The sequence below is a fragment of the Octopus bimaculoides genome, chromosome 5 (assembly GCF_001194135.2).
Source record: "Octopus bimaculoides isolate UCB-OBI-ISO-001 chromosome 5, ASM119413v2, whole genome shotgun sequence".
NCBI classification, from domain to species: Eukaryota; Metazoa; Mollusca; class Cephalopoda; order Octopoda; family Octopodidae; genus Octopus; species Octopus bimaculoides.
The window spans coordinates 102383537-102391015 of record NC_068985.1 but is presented as its reverse complement, the minus strand read 5'-3'; the positions used below and the strand labels follow the sequence as shown (position 1 = coordinate 102391015).

The 7479-nt window shown below is 32.9% G+C and overlaps 1 protein-coding gene across 6 annotated transcripts in view; it reads right to left on the bottom strand.

The window, feature by feature from the left end:
• The window catches only part of LOC106876426 (uncharacterized), a 1308965-nt gene that overhangs the window by 1038054 nt on the left and 263432 nt on the right, over window positions 1-7479 (bottom strand). For 5 of the 6 annotated variants that reach the window (XM_052967877.1, XM_052967880.1, XM_052967881.1 and 2 more), the window contains exon 2: window positions 7040-7172. The exons of the other annotated variant lie outside the window; for it this stretch is intronic. The gene's annotated coding sequence lies outside the window, so the exon portion shown is untranslated. The remainder of the gene's footprint in view (window positions 1-7039; window positions 7173-7479) is intronic. 6 annotated transcript variants of the gene reach the window in all.

Here is a 7479-nt window from a genome sequence, read left to right as displayed (position 1 = left end):
ATACTTACATATGCATGCATATGCTTGTATATATAATACATGTATTTATGTGTGTATGAAACTTAAAATTTAAAGAAAAAAAATTTAAATCATATCTGATTTTATTCGACTTCAATCGTGATCTCGATAAATATAAAACAAAATAGGTTATAAAAAGCAGTATAATCCCAAAGACAGCATGATCTATGAATTATATCTCATTATATGATGAACAAAATTTGGGAAGCGATGCTGAATTTAAGAATCTATAACAAAAGCTGTCTGAATTCCGTTTGTGCAATAACAAGCAAATGGTACATAACCTATTTTCTTCCATCCATCAAATCTACAGCTGCAAAGGTTTTCAGTTCTGTAAACATAGTAATATTCACAACAGTATGTTGTCCTTAAGGAATGATAAAATACACATTTCACAAACGATATATGAACGTTTTCTCTGAAATCAGTGAACGTAGCATGTCGTGACGTATATTATTTCGTCGCATAAATTTTATGTCTAATAGGGAAACCGAATATTCAAATTAGTACAAGAAGATAAAACACAGAAATAAAGTAATACAATATATGTAACTACACTTGAAAAATTAACAATGGTCTTATTTACAGAACTATTATAGTTTTTACAACTAATGTACAATCAGCACTGCGTAGAAGTGATTTTCAGTCACTGCAACTAAATAGAAATATTTAATAATATTATGTTTCAGTTTTTTGCCCCCGATCAATCTTATTGAGGTAACATATAAGATTCATACTAGATGTGATCATCAGACATTTTTCTTCAAGCAATCAGTAAGCTAATATTAAGTTACATGCAGTTTCTTTTATTTAAACGATGCAAGATTTGAGAGATTTAATCGGAATTTAGACTAGCCAACGGCCTGCGCAGCAGCACGCGTGTTCGGTGGCCGCTTTTTGAGTAGTTGATAAATATAGATAATATTTGTTTGACATATAGTCTACTTGATTTTCTATTTCCAATGTAGAATCACATTTAACTTCTATCATTTTCATTTTAAAAATATAAGATGATGGTCAACAAATACTCAAAAGTCTTTTAAAAATAGGTAAGAAATGAAATTAATGAAATATATAAGGAATAATCTTCCATTGAACTGATACGGAAATTGCATTCGTTTCTTAATTGAAGATGGTCACTCATCCTGATAAAGACATGGGCAACACACCAGCCAATCATTCATTCATTTACGATTCTTCAGTTTATTTAGTAAAATGAAAAATGAAAACAAAAGCATTTCTAGCGAATGAATTTTTTTCTGACTGAAATATTATCTAATAATTTATATTGGTTTGTTATAATACACAAACCACTTCCGATCTATTCTAATGCATTTACTACCACGCAAATTTGCCTCTCCACATGATATAACATTTATATGTAAGTAGTTATTCCAGTGTGCATTTATCAGCAATGAAATACATTTCCAGTAAACAGAGATTATTGTAAATATGTTCTTATCCATTGATTTCTTGCATTAAAATTGATCAAGTTTATAGAAATGTCAAGTTCATGACATTCACAAGTTCATTAGAGGATTAGATAAAAGCTTCAGGCCAAAACAAAACATGCTTCCGAGTAAACCCAATAGTAACTCGTCTCTTCAATTTAGCGTTTGACGTGATCGCTTATTTGCTCTTTAGTTTGTTTTATGGATGTGATATTTATTTTGCATCTGTGAGTAATAGTTAAGGACACCGGCTAATAGCAGCAACAGCTCCCTAGCAATACACGTATTTATTACTACTTGCAATGGAACCTGCATTGATAGGAATTGTTGTTCTGAAGCGGTTAGAACCTTCCATGATAAATTCACTTTTATATTTACTTCACTTTTTGTCATCTCGAATCTCAAAGAAAACACTAAGCATTTAACCGAGAGTTTGTTACCAAAAATGCATATTTCTGAACATCTGTCGATAAAAAATTGACTTTTCCAGTTAACCTACATACACACTTTCAACTATCCAGATGAAACGGTAATACCATTAATATTAGCTACCTCTTTTATCAGTAATATAAACATGAAAGAGTATATATACCGTATGAGTATATAATCCCTATGCCACAGACTATAAGGCAATATAGCATTCAACAGAAATATATATTTTAATGCATGCCATTCGGTACTTCAGTATGGTTATAGTATGGTCATTTTCACTTAAATCAATATTCCAAATACTCAATCAACTATGTAGCAATGTGAACATAATCGATCTGTTAAAAATAACTGCTAAATACGCCTAAAATTCTATCTTTAAAAAAGGGAGATCCTGAACCATTGTGCTCCTAGATATGTAGACTTAATTTCAAATGGATAGGTCATGGATGAAATATATTTGATAACATACGTGCTAGATCAGTGGTAGCCTTCGTATTAAACAATAGCAAGAACAATAAAACTTCCATGATGACGACAACCAACACCGCAACGTTAGACATTAAAACAGTTGCCTGGTTCCTTTTGCAACGTCTCTTTGGAACATTTGTTTCCGTTTCCCTTCTAGTAATACTCGTATAGTTAATTCCTAAACGTCATATATACTGGAACATCTTCATTGATTACCTACGTATTTCCTGACCGCAGAGACGGCACCCAGTAGATAACTGTCAATACACTGCCTTCACATAAATGTACAGACCATCCCAGTGTTTACCCAAATGTTGAGTATGTTATTTTTATTGCTGACAGAAAAATGTGCACAAAACGATTTTACTTGATATACGCCAATATTGAATATGATAATGTTCCGGATAAATTTAGTTTTGTACTAGAATTAACATTGATTTTTGTTTCAGTAAAGATCAAAAGACTGCGTGCTGATTTTTCTTGATGCCCTTTTCCAATTTTGGTCGATATGGCATTTACTAGAATTTGGAAATAGACAGGAAAAATCTCTGTTGATATTATTAAATTATTTTTCCTTTCTGTTCTTCGAATTATCTTCCCTATCCAATTGTTGTTTTTATAATCATCAACATCATCATCATCATCATCATCATCATCATCATCATCATCATCATCACATTGCATTTATCATTACCATGTTGATGTGATCATTACAAGGGCAGCCATCCTTATTATTATTATTATTATTATTATTATTATTATTATTATTATTATTATTATCTCATCATCATTCTCATCGATATATCACAATCATCAGAGAAATCAACATTTCTATTTGAACGAAATCATTATTATTAATCTTATTTGTATTTTCTTCTTCTTCTTCTTCTTCTTCTTCTTCTTCTTCTTCTTCTTCTTCTTCTTCTTCTTTTTCTTCTTCTTCTTCTTCTTCTTCTTCTTCTTCTTTCTCTTCTTCTTCTTCTTCTTCTTCTTCTTCTTCTTCTTCTTCTTATTCACCTTCATCATCACCATCACCATCACCATCATCACAATACTCCTCCTCCTCCTCCTCCTCATTATCATCATCATCATCATCATCCCCCCCCCCTGATTTTCGTGTTCGCTGAGAAAGCTAACGTTTCACAGATCTCTACTTAAAGATATTTACTTCCAGGATTGCCTGACGCATAAAAGAAATTCTTTTGATTTTTCATACTAACAAAGACGTTTGAAAGATTTACCCGACCACCACTTTTCCCCACTTGAAAAGTAATTCATCCTTAGATATTTTAAATGTCTACATATATTTTTGCAATCATCCATTTTGATTTGTTTCATGATTACAATATCTGAGTTAGAATAGAAAGCTGACATGCTACCGACAAGTGGGATTGTATCAAACACCAAGTTTCTGAAAACACAAAAACGCGTTTTATACAATATAAAAGGAAAATTTGAAATTTAGAACACATTTTTAAGCACAACCAGACATAATTCGACGGAGGAATATGGAGTGTTATCGCAGACTTAATTACTTATTATAAGAAGAATTCTACCTATTGTGGTCAAGCATTCTTTGGAAGCGTTACGATCGAAAAAGAGATAGTAAATCTCGGTCATCGAAGAGAATACTTCTATACCTGACTTATATTTCATGAAAATTACGAGGAACAATCTTACAAATTTCGATTCCTCTCGAAAGGGAGTGTCATTCTGTGTGCTCTTCAAATAGGATATGTAGGGACAGCTGGCTGATGTATGACAAAAGGTACTCCATCGACCAGAGTCAGACAAATAAAAAGAACGTGATTTCTTTTAAAACTGAGCTGAGAATCTGTGAAGATGTTAGTCAGATCGGATGGGTCATTCATCCCATTACTAGCAGAATAAAAGGTGCTGCAATTATTCAGCCCCGCCTAGATCAATTGCTGCGAGAATTGATTCCCGGTTTGTTGTAATATTTGCGAACATCATGTGATCAGGTTGAGCTACGTCCAGATAATTCGCAACGTCCAATTAATCCTTGATGAACAGGAGGTTAAGCAGGGAACGGAGACCGGAGAAGTGAATCTATAGAGAAAGCGGAGAGGAAACTTACAGATCATAATTGAGATTTCATGAGTGCCGGCAACACGATTTTAGGTTTGAAATAAATCTCAGTTCTAAGGAAGTAAAATTGTCTCTGTGATGTACTGTTTATATATTTGAGACACATAAACAGAAGATAGAACCAGCAGGGAATGTCACGAGTATCACTTGTAGAGATGTCATGGTTTTAATAATCGTATGAAGATGTAATGCGTGTGTATACTAGATATACTTTCTCGAGAGCATATCTATAGAGACATATATCATAATGAAAATACGTTCAAAAATTTGTTAATACAAATGGAGACTAATCACTCTTAGTCTTAAGAATACAAGCGCAGAATCAAATAAACTCAAATTAGAATTTGTGTTGTTTATATCAAAATCTAATAAATATCTATGAAAACGCAATCACAATTTAAATTCAAAAAATCTTGTCTGTTTGTCTCCCTCTTCTACTCCATTCTGTATCTCTATCTGTCCAATCAATCCATCGCTGCATCTCTCACGCTTTCTCCGTCTCTGTCTTTCTTCCCATCTCTCTCTGTATCTATCAGGCTATCTATCTATCTATCTATCTATCTATCTATCTATCTATCTATCTATCTATCTATCTATCTATCTGGCTATGGATAAATAAATGGTTATATATTTATATCTATGTATCTCAATGCTTTCGCTTGTGTATGTGAGATTATATATAAGTAGATAAGTAAATATGTAGATGAATATGTGTTTGCAATGTAGGTGACCTGTATACTGATTGTTATGAGGTCCCGACTGAATAGATATGTAACTAAAAATAAGAAGTAGTACAATGCTTTTGGAATGAAAGCAATTAAATAAATCAATGTGAGGTGTCTATCGTGGTTGTGCGTATTATGATTGCAAACAAGAAACATTATAATTACAAAATTAAACAAAATCCCCCTCCTCCTCTTCCCCCACTCCTCTGCGCCCGTCACCTCATCATTATTACCATCATCAGCACCAGTCGTTGTAATAGTAGAGGTGGCAGTAAATGCTCCGAAAATAATAGCAACAACAGCGACATCGATGCACATAAGCAATAGTCTCAATCAAATACAACATACAAGTTTCGCAGAAGCAAAACGATAATAATTTTATCCATGATAGTCACAATAACTGACATTTTGTGGGAGGGAGCTAGTTGATGTTTATAGGGCCTCAGTGCTCCTGTGGTACGCATCCCGAAATGATGAAACTCAAAATCTACCTCGGTGCTATATTGAGCTCAGACCCTAAATCGCTAGAAGAAATGTTGCTAAGCATTTTTTCCGTCTTGCTAACGATTCTGCCAGCTCACCGCCTTTACCATCTTAATAATAACATTAACTCCTTCAGGCGGTGCACTGGCGGAATCGTAAACCCGCTGCGTAAAATGCATAGTGGCATTTTATCCGACTTCAACTTTTTGAGGTAAAATTCCGTGGCCTTTGCATTTCATCTGTTCGGTGACGATAAAATAAGTACCAGCTGAGCAAAGGCACGCGTGAATATATACATACATACATATATATATTTATATATATATATATAGAGAGAGAGAGATACAGGCGAATGTACGGATTGGTGCGCTTACGCGAACACTATATACTTTTCTAATCCCTTACCTTTACCCCCTCCCCTTACTTAGCGGTCTATAGCTCTTTTGTCTTAATAACAGTCAACCACACATTAATTTCCCTTGTTTAACGGTCATTTTTCGCAGGCATTTTCAATGGCCGGATAACTGAAGAGATGTTGGCGTGGGTTCCCATCCCGGCATCCGAAACTCGAAGTTTTATCATGGTTACCGAATAAGTGTCACATATTTTTGCGTATATATATATATATATATAAATGCGTGCGAATGTGAAAACAATACATATATTAATGTTTTTTTTTTGTGTAAATGTTTTTCAGTACTACTGACTATACCTAAATATTATAAGGCAACTTTCATTATGATAGACATATACCGACACATTATCACTGTTCAGCAAACCTTCATGGAGAGGAAATTTAGGTTGTGACTTTAAATGACAGAGAACACTCGTGTACAACGTTCAGTTGTTCTGTTGGTAACTTCTTTATTACTAATCGCTTATGTAGAGCGGTTAGACATATTTGCATATTACAACGTTTTCTTGGCAAGTAGTTCAACTGAGAAAATACTGGTATTTTGACAATAACCTGTTACAATGCTACATAGTAGAACAGAGTGTTTCTATAGATTAAGAACACTATGTTTAATGGACACATGTAAATAACTTTGTACCTGTAAAGAATATCTTCTTAGACATAAAAAACGGATATATATATATATATATATATATATATATATATATATATATATATATATGTATGTATATGTATATATACGTATATATGTATATATGTATTTATATATAGATATATACATATATACACACACATATATATCTACATATATATACATATATATGTACATGTATATGTATATATGTATATCCTTCGTATAATCAATATAACTTTATAGGCATCGATCATATTGTGTAGAATCGATACGCAAAAATATCTTGTACTATTTTGTTCCTTACCGGTTACTTTCTTTTACGCCCAGTTAGACTTGCCATTTGACTTGTTTTAAAAGATCGATAACATGTGTAGTGGTGTCGCTATATTCGATTAATTCACTTGAACGCGTTTCCCAAGATGGCCGCAGCCCAATGACTGAAAACAGTAAAAGAGTATATGATTACATCTAAGAATACTTCACGAAGCCATCGCATGAGTCTAAATACATAGCAATTACTTGGCTGAATACTACATTATATTAGGTGTAAAAGAAATTCTTGTGGGTAAAATGAGTGTTCAACTGTCAGCTTGTAATAATGACAATGGTTGAGATCATAAACTTCTTTATAACTACGGACACTCAATCATGAGAACACCAAACAACATGGCGATAACAATACGTTTAGGTTCAATATATATATATATATATATATATATATATATATATACATATATATATATA